Raw genomic sequence first — 15,568 nt, 5'->3', positions numbered from 1 at the left:
TACAGTATAAGGCCATCACAGGACTCCAAAAATAACAAATAATATAAGGTTTTAGGCATTTATTGTGTTATTGCTATAGTCAATTAAGCACAGTCTGAAATTTGTTTGTATTATACTGTTAGTAAACTGTATCTCCAGGTTTTTTTTTATAGTAAAGATTTGGTACATGGGGAAATTGATTTGTTAACTGAAATATGTAGACAAATTGTTTAGTGTAAATAAATAAATTGCAACTGAAAAAAACAAGCTGTAATGGACTTAAAGTGGTTATAAAACCTTAATGTTTCTTACCTTCATGCATTCTATGTGCGTGCAGCAGCCCCCAGTCCAAAAATATTTAGACAGAATAAAGGTGAATAAAGCACCGGGACTTGATGGCATACACCCACAGGTCCTTAAAGACTTAAGCTCTGTCATTTCAAAGCCATTGTTTCTAATTTTTAGGTACTCTTTAATGACTGGCATAGCACCTCTGGATTGGCGTAAGGCCAATGTGGTGCCAATATTTAAAAAGGGGTCAAAATCTTTACCAAGTAGTTATAGACCTATTAGTTTAACTTATATAGTTGGGAAGATACTTGGGAGTTTAATAATAGGCCACATAGGTGAGTTCTTGCTGGAAAAAAATATTTTAAGCAACAGGCAGAATGAATTCATGAAAGACAGAAGTTGTCAAACAAATCTGATTTCTATTTATGAGGAGGTGAGCAAAACCTTGAATAGAGGGGCGGCGGTGGATGTGGTATTTGCAAAAATGTTTGACACAGTTACCCACACACGGCTAATGTGTAAGGTAAAGTCTACGGGCTTGGAGAAATCCGTATGTAAATGGATAGAAAACTGGCTAAAAGATTGTATTCAAAGAGTAGTGGTTAATGATTCATACTCTGAATGGTCTAGGGTTGTCAATGGTGTACCCGAAGGTTCAGCCTTGGGACCCTTACTTTTTAATATATTTATAAACGATATAGGGTCTGGGATTAAAAATACCATTTCAGTCTTTGCAGATGACACCAAGCTGTGCAGTGGAATAACGTCCTTACAGGATGTCTTCAATTTACAAGCCTACCTCAATGCACTGTTTAATTGGGCAACTATGTGGCAAATGAGGTTTAATGTGGATAAATGTAAAGTTATGCACTTGGGGGCTAAGAATATGCATGCATCATACATACTAGGGGGAGTACAACTGGGGGAATCAATGATGGAGAAGGATCTTGGGGTTCTGGTAGATCACAAGCTTAATAATGGCATGCAATGCCAAGCTGCAGTTTCTAAAGAGAGCAAAATCCTCTCTTGTATTAAAAGAGGTATAGACTCCAGAGAGAGATATCATATTACCCCTGTACAAATCATTAATTCAGTTTTGGGCACCAATTCACAAATGGACAAAGTACAGAGAAGGGCAACCAAACTTATAAAAGGCATGGAGGAGCTCAGCTATGAGGAAAGATTAGAGGAACTGAATTTATTCTCTCTTGAGAAGAAGAGATTAAGGGGGGACATGATCAACATGTATAAATACATCAGTGGTTCATATAGTGAACTCGGTGTAGAATTATTCACCCTGAGGTCATCACAGAGGACAAGGGGCACTCTTTACGTCTGGGGGGTAAAGAAATGTAATCTCCAAACACGGAAAGGTTTCTTTACAGTGAGAGCTGTGAAAATGTAGAATAGACTCCCTCAAGAGTTGGTTCTGGCCAACTGAGTGGCTTGCTTTAAAAAAGGCCTGGATTCTTTCTTGGATACACAGAATATAACTGGATGCTAACATTGATAGGTAACATTGATCCAGGGAATATCCATTTGCCTCTCGTGGGATCAGAAAGGAATTTTTTTCCCTGCAGGAGCAAATTAGATCATGCATTGCTGTTTTTTTTTTTGCCTTCCTCTAGATCAACTGTGGGTATAGGATTATACCTTCTTTTTTTTAATGGTTGAACTGGATGTACTTTTGTCTTTTTTCAGCCAGACTAACTATGTAACTATGTAACCCCCTAATGCCTATCTGAGCCCCATCTCAATCCAGCGATGTGCACAAGAGCCTCAGATGTCCCGGATCTCTCCCTTTTCATTAGCTAAGACAGCAGTGGGAGCCATTGAATCCTGAGACCCTCAATCACAGCCAGTGAGCCAATGTGGAGAGAACGGGGAGGGGGGGGGGCAGCACTCTCCACACCTATCAACTGCTGGTACACTCAGACATGGGATAGGCATTCTTTTTAGACTTGAGAGACTATCCCATGCCTGTGTATCTGCAGAGTGTATCTAGTGCAGTGGAGGAGGCAAAGACTGGTCTCTTAAAGGGACATACACTAGGTTTCACACTAAAAGGGGAGAAGATCCATTTTGAGGAATCCCCGAAGCATATTCATGCCCCCTGGAGAATATACCAATTTAGACCTCATAACGAAAGTTGTAGGTCCACGACTGGAGGTCAGCGCATTGGAAGATATGTGTTGGGACCCACTTGCATATCTGTGTGGATTGCTGTGATTATTGAGTGGAGGGAAGATATTGTTTAGGTACTGTATATAAGTTTTGCTCTCTTGTTGTCCTTTATCACATCTCACATGAGTTGTAAACAGCAGCCTTCTTTTGAATCCTCCAATCAGGCTGTGCCCAATATACATTTGCTAGGTACAGTGACCAGTTAGGGAGCATTATATTAGCCACGGTACAGAAAGGAGGGGGGATATAATGCTTTCTCACCAAGCTGTGGGTGTTTTTATGTTGGGACACACAGCAGCCAGCATGACGAGACCTGAAGTTGAGAGATAAACTAAGTTCATACTTGTATTGTACATTGTATTGTAAATATGGTTTTGTGGGTAATTTGTAAATATCGTATACATCAAGGGACTTAAACTGCACATTGTTTTGTAAATACTGCTTAGCATGTAACTTGTTTATATTATGTAACTATCAAATGCATATTGCAAATGGAACTGCCTCTTTTCTGTAAGAACTCTCAGATCCAGCAGTGTATATGTAAATACTCCTACAGGGATTGGGGTGTATTAACAAATACACGTAACTTAGGTAACAATACTATATGTGTCTTTGTTAATCACCCCATTGTAGTAGCTGATGCTAGTAGCTCAGTAAACTCCCCCTGGAATCTGTCCATCTAATCATTGGGACTCTCTCTATACCGGTCCTTATTTTGCTAAATTTTCATGCACATTTCTCGATATTGGTCCTTATCCATAATCCCCTTTATCAGAGGGCTTGCTTAACATTGTATGGTCATTCCTCAATTCCCATAAAGTTTCAGCTTGTTCCATTGACAGATTCCCAGGGTGGTACCCCTGTGTTTGAATTTGTTCAATTTGTTTATATATCTAAAGTTAGAAAAGCCATAATATTAGGGTTAGTCTGTAAAAGTGGAAACTTGTCAGATTTCTTTTTTAACCCTGGGGGTGCTATCATGTGGGATGTCATTTGTTAAATGACCATGAGGGGGAGTTTGTTCTACTAACGTCTCTAAGCCTTTATTTTTCTCCAATAGATCCATGAAATCTTTTAAAGCGCGGAAATCCCGGACATTAAAATCGCTCCATTGCTCTTTTAGTATTGTATCACTTTTTTCTTTCTATGTTCTTCATCAAACAAAAATTTCTAGGTACGTTTCTGTGCAAATAAATGAAGATCTTTCATGATCGCAAACTGATCTAATTGCTGAACGAGGCAGAAAGTCAGGCCCTAACTCAGCACCTCCTTTTCTATCAAGGTAAGATTATGTGAAGATAAGTTAATCACATTAAGACCTAGTTCTGTAGTGTCATCTTTACAACAAATGGATCAGTAGTGCCTATAAGTTCACTTGATATGTTTGCCTTTTCTTGCTGAATTTGCGGTCCTAAAAAAATATTACCAGAAGGATCCAAATTGGATGTCATTGTTATTAAGGATAGGTTGTGTACTTTCAATGTGAACAGAAAGTTGTGAGTTAGAAGAGAGTGTACCAGAAACACCATCACCTACTATATGAGACCTAGTCTCACTGGAGGTGGCTATGTGAAGTTACATCCTGTGCCTGGGATATATTAGAATTAGAAGGTAGTGCTCTACAAATCTTTTCTTACCACTACCACCTAGTGTAAAGTACCATCACCAGCTTCAGGTCTCATCTGAGATAAACTGTCTCCAGTGAGTGGCATGTATATCCTGTGAAGTGCGAGAAAAAGTAGAAGCGTTAGAAGAGTCTGATTCTACTATGTCCAGCGCTTGTGCATTGGAATGTTTGTTCTGATGTACTTTTCTGAACCCAGGGACGTCTCTGTCCATCTTCAGGCCATTTATATGCATAATTACTGGAGAAAGACATCTTGTCTCTCAAGAATTTTTGCTCTTTTTCTTTGATAATCAGTGTTAAAAAGTACAAGATAATCCTGTAATTCCTTATTCTTAAGTACAAATTCAGGGTATGAACAGAGGATTTGCTATTGAGTATAAAGTTGTTTAACCTTCTGTGCAAGGAGTAATTGCATCATATTCCTGGAACAATTTTGTAAATTATTTTTCCATGTAGTCTTAAATTCAAAGGTTATATTTCTAACATTGGGGAATATTTGACCACACAACCCTTTTTGGACTGATGTTCTCCTTAATATAACGCTCAAAATATTTGTTATGCAAATCTAAATTTGATTTCTTTTCTAGGCTTCTCCTTAGTTTTTGCATATATAACATTTCTAGTTCAGCTGACACCCCTTTATTATTGCTCACATTTTTCTAAATGCGCAACATAACTCCATCCCAGGCTGTGCCCAAATAATCCACTATCTTTATTTCAGTACTCAAAAATAAGAAGTTTCCTATGTATCAGGTCTCAATATTCTCTCAGCCCTTCGGTCATAGGAACAAGGAGAACAAGGAGAACATAATAGGAAGCTAGGAACCGTACTGGTTGAGATCACCCCAAATGAACACAAATGTATAAGCTTCCTAGTGCCACATTCAATGTATAACGCAAAAAATCCCAGACAATATTTGTACTGCCAAGATAGTGGATTTGTCAGGCACACTGAGAGGCCAAACAACATACTGTATTAAAAAATATAGCTTTTATTTATGAAGAAGACATAAAAAAAACCCCAACATTAAAATTGGGATAACATTCAGAAAACCCTTCAAAGAAGGAGGTGATGCCTGGCTTAACCCCCTACACCATATGTAGTGCACATCACCCTATTAGGAAGATATTGTATCATCAAAATATTCCTATTACAATTAAGAACAGTCAACGCATTTCGCCTATGCATATGACTTCTTCAGGACAGTAAGTTCTTTGTAGAGGGAGACGGTACTACTATATATGAGAAACAAAAATATTCAGCATCAACTTCATATAACATAATATGATATCACATATACATATGATATTTAGGAAACTATTAGGCTTACACAAATGTGGCGAAGACCAATAAAATCCAGTCTAGGGTGTTGACATAAGGGACTCAAGTATGGATCGCCCATAGAAGGGCACAGAGACAGATCAGCATTTGTCTACAATCCTATAGATAGAAAAAATCAAAACAAGAGTAATAATGGACTTGACTCACTAGATTATATTCAAAATAAAAAAGGGTAGATATAAGGCTAACACAATACCAATGCCATCAACTCAATATGCAATACTTACGGACGATCACAAACTGTTCCAAATTTCTAAAGGAAGAGGAATCTAACAGATGATATCACACCCAACAGAGTCTCAAGAAGAGAAGTGGCCAAAAAGGTGATCATATACAGTGGGGCAAAAAAGTATTTAGTCAACCACCAATTGTGCAAGTTCTCCCACTTAAAAAGATGCCTGTAATTGGCATCATAGGTAGACCTCAACTATGAGAGACAAAATAAGAAAACAAATCCAGACAATCACATTGGCTGATTTGGAAAGAATTTATTTGCAAATTATGGTGGAAAATAAGTATTTGGTCACCTACAAACAAGCAAGATTTCTGGCTCTCACAGACCTGTACCTTCTTCTTTAAGAGGCTCCTCTGTCCTGCACTCATTACCTGTATCAATGGCACCTGTTTGAACTTGTTATCAGTATAAAAGACACCTGTCCACAACCTCAAACAGTCACACTCCAAACTCCACTATGGTGAAGACCAAAGAGCTGTCGAAGGACACCAGAAACAAAATTGTAGACCTGCACCAGGCTGCGAAGACTGAATCTGCAAAAGGCAAGCAGCTTGGTGTGAACAAATCAACTGATGAAGCAATAATTAGAAAATGGAAGACATATAAGACCACTGATAATCTCCCTCGATCTGGTGCTCCACGCAAAATCTCACCCCGTGGGGTCAAAATGATCACAAGAACGGTGAGAAAAAATCCCAGGACCATACGGGGGGACCTAGTGAATGACCTGCAGAGAGCTGGGACCAACGTAACAAAGGCTACCATCAGTAACACACTACACTGCCAGGGACTCAGATCCTGCAGTGCCAGACGTGTCCCCCTGCTTAAGCCAGTACATGTCCGGGCCCGTCTGAAGTTTGCTAGAAGCATTTGGATGATCCAGAAGAGGATTGGGAGAATGTCATATGGTCAGATAAAACCAAAATTGAACTGTTTGGTAGAAACACAACTCGTTGTGTTTGGAGGAGAGAGAATGCTGAGTTGCATCCAAAGAACACCATACCTACTGTGAAGCATGGGGGTGGCAACATCATGCTTTGGGGCTGTTTCTCTGCAAAGGGACCAGGACGACTGATCCATGTACAGGACAGAATGAATGGGGCCATGTATCATGAGATTTTGAGTGCAAACCATCAGCAAGGGCATTGAAGATGAAACGTGGCTGGGTCTTCCAACATGACAATGATCCCAAACATACCGCCCGGGCAACGAAGGAGTGGCTTCGTAAGAAGCATTTCAAGGTCCTGGAGTGGCCTAGCCAGTCTCCAGATCTCAACCCCATAGAAAACCTTTGGAGGGAGTTGAAAGTCCGTGTTGCATAGCGACAGCCCCAAAACATCACTGCTTTAGAGGAGATCTGCATGGAGGAATGGGCCAACATACCAGCAACAGTGTGGGCCAACCTTGTGAAGACTTACAGGAAACGTTTGACCTCTGTCATTGCCAACAAAGGATATATAACAAAGTATTGAGATGAACTTTTCATATTGACCAAATACTTATTTTCCACCATAATTTGCAAATAAATTCTTTCCAAATCAGCCAATGTGATTGTCTGGATTTGTTTTCTCATTTTGTCTCTCATAGTTGAGGTCTACCTATGATGCCAATTACAGGCCTCTCTCATCTTTTTAAGTGGGAGAACTTGCACAATTGGTGGCTGACTAAATACTTTTTTGCCCCACTGTATCTAATAGTTCAACACATTATAATTATGTGTGTACCAAACAAACTGGGCCCATATTTAATATTAAATAGTAATTTACTTACTTATATGGCTAAGAAAAAAGTGGTGATTAAACTTCTTGATATAATGTCATCCCATTTGCCATCTTTATAAAACTAAAATTGTCCCACAGAGCATAGATCCAGTCAATCCTACAATAACTTCTAGGGGTCATCTCTACAAAAGCACAAACAAATAGATAGTGAACCATAGGTGCGATCCCTTGGTCTCAGCCATTCTCAATCAGGATTCTGTTGAACCCTAACAAACATTTACAGCCAGTGTAAATATCGGCTGATTTTTACACTGTTCGTAAATTTATGGACGGTTGGCAACCCTATCCTTCTTTGGCTAAAGCTGATTGACCTCGCATTTGATGATGCCTGCGAAGTTCCAGGACCAACACCACATGGGAAAGCCAGCAGCATGACACCAATTATCTTTTTAACTATCTGTAAATGTGGCATTCTGACCATGACTGTAAGGGTTTTATTCTTCCTACTCTTTACCAGTGTATAAGGCACATTCCCACTGCCCCTAAAGAAATTGATTTCAGTAGGGGATCCCAAGGACCTGGGGATTATTTTAGGGTTTCTCTGGGGTGGAAAGGTTGAGGAAGGCTGACCTACACTGAGCAAATCATGCATTTGCAAACTACACATGCAACATTATTAGATAGTACTATGTGAACAAACTGCAATTTATTACAAAAAAATAGACATGCACAAAAAATTGTTGATACAATGTAGAACAGCAAAACTAATTCCGCAAATCAGTTTTTCTGGTGATGTTATTCAAGAATATCCTTAATAAAAATACATGTGATTTGTACATCATAGTGGAGCCTGGATGAAGACAAAACCACCTGATTAATGTTTTGTTAATCTTCCACGAGTGTATGCATGTATGCTATTGTGGTTGAAAGTGTATTTAAGTTCACACAAGTTCCCTTTACATTTTTCCTCACATGAGCACATGACTTCTAAATTTGTGAGTGGTACTGTATATGAATATTGCTATGGTACAGATGTTCCATATTTTTGCGTGTTAAGACATTTCTACTATGCCATTATTACTTAAAGTGTTACTAAACCCAGGACCCTGCGTTCACTATATCTGGTCTCCCACAGTACACAGAACATGGAAATGCAATTATTTTAGTAAATATAAACTGCTAAATACCTTTTCCCATCACTAGTTAAAGCAGTCTTATGACTTCTATCAGTGTCCATTAGAGCACTGGTTAAAACTTGTAGGAGGAATTTTATTTCTGCTTTAGAAGGACGCACAACCCCTGACCTCTGTCTGGTCAGTGCTGATTGGCCCTGTGCATGATCACATGCACTCTCCCAAGAAAAAAAAACTCTCTAGCAATACACACCAAACTGAGCGTTTATTTCACACAATATGTCTTATCAAGAGATAAGAGGGGGCACTAGAAAAAGGGGAGGATCAGAGAAGTCAGGATCAAACAGCGCTTTTACACAATGCGGAGGATTAACCCCTTAGGTTCCACAGTGAGTATAACAGGCATGTTTTACTGCATATACAGACTGACTTTACTATTGTTTCGTTTTGTAACACTTTAACATGTTCCAGCCAAGAGGTAATATCAGTCAGTGAATTGCCATTGCTATCCATAAAAGCAGTGAAACATTATGCTTCCTAGTTTCCAAATAATGTTAATGAATCATATCTAATTGCATGACAGCAAAAAGTAGGTGTGTTGTGCGTTTGGAGGAGCGCATGGCCAAATACTAATGAATTAATCATACAGAGTGTGGTAAAATAGGGACAGTTTGGAAAAAATATTTGTTAAACCAAATGAGTTTTAGATTTTCCAGCAAACTCTACCCCTCCTGCAGCTGATGTTTTAACTTTTAGCGCAAAACTGCTCCAGTGCAACCATTTTAAAGCAGAATGCCTCCATGTTCATGATCCCCAGCCTCTTTAAAAGACACACACGTACTGTATTTTCTTGAAATAAATGCCCTCAGAGTTACAAATAAATGTGCCTATCCTCTATATTGAAGCTCAGAGGCTATCAATAAATGTGAACACATAGACTGTGATGTGCATGTGCAGCAAAACAGTGACTGTTTCTTTTCTGTATCAGATTGGTGGACAAAAGAGGAAAATGTAAGGCCATGTGATTGCTTATTCTATGCATTCAAGTCTCATTGTGGCTTAAAGACAGATGCCAGGTGCATACCAAGTCAAACAAGTATATGACATAAGCACAGGGCTGCATTTATTATTTTTTCTCTCCTGGGCCATTTACCTTGTGCCTCCAACCAGTGGCAATACTGAGGGGTGCATGGTTGTGCAATAGCACCCTCCCCCCATATTTCTGCCAGCACCCCCTAAAACAGTTGCCACTGTCTGCCCTCCGCCTGTCAATGAGATCTTGTTTGCATTCGCTAGCAAGAATGTAGCACTTCCACCAGCCACACCACCATCATCCTAAGTGCCCTGCCACCCACTTGCTGTTACTACCACTTCCGCAATTTCAGAGGTGTTGGGCAGCAGGAGGCCAGGTAATGCAATGGCATAAACTGCCCACCCATAAAGGGGCACTCTGGCCACCACTGTAAAGGGGTACAGTGATCACTGACCACCAATGCAAGGGAGCACACTGGGCATTGACTGCCAATGTAAGGTGGCACAGCTAGCACTGACCACCAATATAAAGGGTACATGGACCACTGACCACCAATGTAAGGATGCACACTGAGCACTGCCCACCAATGTAAGGGTCTGAGATTAAAGCACTACACCAGGATTTCAGTGCTATTCAAGCACAAGCCAAAAAATCAGTGGAAATCTTTTCACATGAAAAAGCTGCATAGAATCCAAATACTGCTCTCCCATGTCACCATTGTAATAGGGCACACTGAGTGCTAATCACCATTGTAATGGAGCAATCTGAGCACTGACCTCCAATGTAATAAGTTACTGTTACATAGTTACATAGTTAGTCTGGCTGAAAAAGACCAAAGTCTCCAGTTCAACCAAATAAAAAAAGTTATAACTCTATACCCAGAGTTGATCCAGAGAAAGGCAAAAAAAACCCAGCAAAGCTTGATTTTATTTGCTCCTGCAGGGGAAAAAATGCCTTCCTGATCCCCCGAGAGGAAATCAGATGTTCCCTGGATCAACTTTACCTAAAAATGTTAATGTCCAGTTATATTAATGTATCTAGGAAAGAATCCAATCCTTTTTTTTTAAAGCAATCCACTGAGCTGGCCAGAACCAACTCTTGAGGGATTCTATTCCACATTTTCACAGCTCTTACCGTGAAGAAACCTTTCCGTATTTTAAGATTAAATCTCTTTTCCTCCAGACTAAAGAGTGCCCCCTTGTTCTCTGTGATGACCTCAGGGGGAATAACTCTACACCGAGTCCACTATATGAACCACTGATGTAGTTATACATGTTGATCAATCTCCTCTTCTCAAGAGAGAATAAATTCAGTTCCTCTAATCTTTCCTCATAGCTGAGCTCCTCCATGCCTCTTATCAGTTTGGTTGCCCTTCTCTGCACTTCTTTTTGTGAATTGGTGCCCAGAACTGAACTGAATATTTCAGATGAGGACTTGTACAGGGGTAATATGATATCTCTCTCTCTGGAGTTTATACCTCTTTTAATACAAGAGAGGATTTTGCTCGCTTGAGAAACTGCAGCTTGGCTTTGCATGCCATTATTAAGCTTGTGATGTACCAGAACCCCAAGATTCTTCTCCACCATTGATTTCCCCAGTTGTACTCCTGCTAGTATGTATGATGCATGCATATTCTTATCCCCCAACTGCAGAACCTTACATTTATCAACATTAAACCTCATTTGCCACATAGTTGTCCAATTAAACAGTGCATTGAGGTCGGCTTGTAAATTGGAGACATCCTGTAAGGCCGTTACTCAACTGCAAAACATGGTGTCATCTGCAAAGACTGAAATGGGATTTTTAATCCCAGACCCTATATTGTTTTTAAATATATTAAAAAGTAAGGGCCCCAACACTGAACCATGGGGTACTCCACTGACAACCCTAGACCATTCAGAGTATGAATCATTAACCACTACTCTCTGAATACTATCTTTTAGCCAGTTTTCTATCCATTTACATACGGATTTTTCCAAGACTGTAGACTTTACCTTACACGTTAGCCGTGTGTGGGGAACTGTGTCAAACGCTTTTGCCAAATCCAAGTATACCACGTCCACAGTCACCCCTCTGTCCAAGGTTTTTCTCACCTCCTCATAAATAGAAATCAGATTTGTTTGACAACATCTGTCTTTCATGAATCTATGCTGCCTGTTGCTTAAAATATTTTTTTCCAGCAAGAACTCATCTATGTGGTCTTTTATTAAACTCTCCAGTATCTTCCCAATTATAGAAGTTAAACTAACAGGTCTATAATTACTTGGTAAAGATTTTGATCCCTTTTTAAATATAGGCACCACATTGGGCTTACACCAATCCAGTGGTACTATGCCAGTCATTAAAGAGTCCCTAAAAATGAGAAACTATGACTTTGAAATGATAGAGCTCAATTCTTTAAGGACTCGTGGGTGTATGCCATGTCCAGGTGCTTTATTCACCTTTTATTCTGTCTAAATATTTCTGGATCATATCAGTTAAGAGCCAATGTCCACATCTTGGACTGTGTCAATACCATGCCCATTATGGACAAGAGCTCCACCATGCTCCTTTCTATACACAGAGCTGAATAAGGTATTTAATACATTTGCCTTCTCTTTGTCCCCAGTCACCCACTCTACATTATTTTGTAAAGGCCTACATGTTTGGACCTGACCTTTTTACTATTAATATATTTGAAGAATTTTTGGGGGTTTGTTCTTCTATCTTTTGCAATGTGTCGTTTGTTTTAAATTTTTTGTGGCCTTGATTTTCTTTTTAAATATTCTGTTATACTCTCTGTAATGTTTAAATGATTATAGCATTCCTTCATTTTTATATTTAATAAAAGTTCTTTTCTTATTATTTAGCCTTTTAAACGTGTTGCCCATGAGAATATATTTTGAAGTGTGTTCACATACAGTCTTTTTGAAGAACTCCCATTTCTGTGTTGTGTTCATTGATGCCAATATTCCCTCCCAGTCTAAGTCTTGTAAAATTAGCTCTCTTAAAGTTGAGCGTTTTTATTTTTCCCATACAGGTATGCGCTCGTTAAAAAATATATATGGAAAATGAGCGCTAGATCTATGTGTTTGGAGCAGCTAGCATGAAAGGAAATAACCTCAAAACCTTCTAAACACAATATATGAAACAACATGCAGCGCTGAAATGGACAATAATGATCATAAAATATTAATCATAAACTATATAGAACCCATATTTAAGTACGGATATATACAGCGTCTCTAAGCCAGAGGAGAAATTAGTTATTCAACACTCCAGAAATGGTGGAAATATGTGGCATAAGAATGACAGTCTTTCAAAAGGTCAAGGGTGGCAATGGTGAAATTGGTGGTAGATATAGGTGTAGATTGCACTAACCAGATAGCGCTTTTTTTATGCGCATATGGGTGATGAAAAATTGGTCATCTAAAGTTAGACATCTGGGATTCGGATCGTCTGATGGGCAGCTGCAGGGATTACAGTATATTGGCCACGCTTCCAAATACTCGAAACACGATCGAAATCCACCAGAGGGAGCCAGCACTCAAGATGTCATCATAGGTCTTTAACCAAGCATCAAGGTATATGAAGTACAAACGAAATCCACCAGAGGGAGCCAGCAGTTAAGATGTCATCCTTTGGTCTCCTTTTAAAAGGCAGGCTCATGGAAGAATGAGCCCAAGCACAAAGAATGCCATAATGCTACACTGCTTTATTATGGTGAATAACAATGAAAGGAATATCACTTACACTTTCAATAACACTTTTAGCCCCTGGCCAACTAAGGAGTCCACGTGGTAGGGTCACTGAGAGCAACTTCCTGACATGTTTCGTGCTAAGGCACGTTTTCAAAGGTATGTGCTTGTTGTATACAATGCTACCCAGATGTTCTTTTATATGGACATTAGTTATAAGCTCTGCATGGTTTGAATTTACTAGGTCCAGTAGAGCATTATTCCTAGTTGGGGCCTCTATAAACTGTATCATAAAATTGTCCTGTAGTAGGTTTATACATTTTTGCCCTTTAACTGTTCCTGCAGTGCCATTACTCCAGTCAGTTTCCAGGTAGTTAAAATCCCCCATTATCATCACTTTCCCAGCCCTTGCAACCTTTTCGATCTGTGCAAGTAGTCTCCACCTGCTCATTAACACTGGGTGGCCTATAACAAACTCCAACAATTATCTGTGTGGTATGCACCCCCATTTGCAGTTCCACCTATAATGCTTTAGCCTAATCACGCTCTCCATCAACTAGGTCCTCTTTCACACTCACTCTGAGATCACTTCTTACATAGAGACAGACACCACCACCTTTCCTTTTTACCCTGTCTCTCCAAAAGAGGACATAGCCAGGAATATTATTGACCCAGTCATGTGAAAAATGAAGCCACAATTCAGCAATGCCAGTTAAATCATAGTTTTCTTTATGCATCAAAGCTTCTAACTCACATAGTTTGCTTGGCAGACTTTTGGCATTGGTGAACATTGTATTTCATTGACACCTTATGCACACGTATTTTGCATATTTTTTATTTTCGTACAAATGGTACCAATTCCAATGGTTGTTTGTAACATGGGAACCTTATTATCATGTGCCATAGTCCTCCCCCCATCTTTCCCCATTGCACCCACCAATAAGGACTGACCCCTGTCTGATCTGTCTGCCCCATTATAATCTAGTTCTCTCTCCTGTTGGCCCTGACAAAAGCTGAGGGTTATATTTCTGGGGTTTTTCATTGCTGGCCTTGACATTTGCGAGGGGTTTTTGCTTGCCCTGACACATGCTTTGGGTTATTACTGGTACTAACACTGACATCAATTCAGAGGGTTATTATTGATGAACAATCTCTTCAGTGTAGCCTCAGACTATTTTATTGAAACCACAGCAAAGAAGGAAAGATGGTACACTACAAACCATACCCTAAAGCAATATCACTTAACTGATCAGGCCCAATGTTTGGACACACACACAGGCCATACATCTTCACTGTTTTCCTTCTACTGACAATAAATCAAGCTTCCATAGAGGCAAACACCTTGTTGAAGATCCTGAAGGGCTACAAACTGGTAATGTGTTGTGCCCACAGCAAAATGCAGGTAGAACTGAAAGGCCAAGGAAGTTGGTGATGTCTAAATATAAATCTGTGATGTCCACAGCAGGAATAGCTGATTGGATTGATTTTATATGGAGCTGCTGAACTTGCAGAATCTTTTGGGAATCTTTAGATTACTATGGAGCAGATGCCTCTTTTCAGATGATGAACAGGTTGAAATGAAAACACTTTCTCCCTCCTACAGATCATATCCATTAGCCATCAACTCAAAGTATCTGTCAGTATAGAGTGAGACTTGGCATTGGACCACACAGCCAGAGTTTGGCAGATGGGCATGGTTGCAGTAGAAAGTTGCAAGACAGGACCAGTAAGAAGAACAAGGCTTTAGAAAGGGCTTCCATTCATTTATCTGCAGGGTCCTTGAACAATTTTATTCATTATTCAACAAAAACAGTAAAGTAGATCACCAGCGTTTAGGGAAATTTAAATTGTTTGTTTGGAACAAACTGGTCCAAACAAACTATTTGCTTCACTAAGAGATGCAGCGGCCCTGTGTGCTGTATAAGCTGTATGTAGCCTCAGCTACATACAATATACAGCACTGTGTCCCAACAGTGGAACAAGACCTTCCTGTCCCACTATCCAAACATAATAGAGTCCGGCTAAGTAGTGCAGTTGTCTTCATCCTGCGGCTTCCCCCCAGGCACATAGGCAGGGTGTTAAGCAGAAGCCCTGTTCAGTAGTTTTCACCCATCTAGTGAGCATACTGTACTTCCTAAGAAGTCCAAAGGTGCTGGGTTCCACTAGATGGGTGTACCTCAGCCTTGGGCCTATAGAGTACCCAATAGGTGTGCACAGCCTATTGCATTAATCACACACATGCTCAAACACACATGTGTGTGTGTCTATATATAGACACACAGCCACACACACTCAGAAAGGAATGTAAACAAACATTTTAAAATGTATTAAAACATGGATGATGTC

At 39.7% G+C, this 15,568-nt stretch overlaps 1 protein-coding gene across 1 annotated transcript in view; it reads left to right on the top strand.

The window, feature by feature from the left end:
* Window positions 1-2,897: 2,897 nt before the first annotated feature.
* SLC43A3 (solute carrier family 43 member 3) overlaps window positions 2,898-15,568 on the top strand; it is a 416,880-nt gene continuing 404,209 nt past the window's right edge. The window contains exon 1 of the mRNA XM_089687586.1: window positions 2,898-3,736. The gene's annotated coding sequence lies outside the window, so the exon portion shown is untranslated. The remainder of the gene's footprint in view (window positions 3,737-15,568) is intronic.

This window comes from Staurois parvus, unplaced genomic scaffold, assembly GCF_062004578.1.
Source record: "Staurois parvus isolate SC_StPar_1 unplaced genomic scaffold, SC_StPar_1.0 ptg000430l, whole genome shotgun sequence".
In the NCBI taxonomy this organism is placed as follows: domain Eukaryota; kingdom Metazoa; phylum Chordata; class Amphibia; order Anura; family Ranidae; genus Staurois; species Staurois parvus.
The sequence above is the reverse complement of the archived record's forward strand: the minus strand, read 5'-3'. Positions and strand labels throughout refer to the sequence as shown.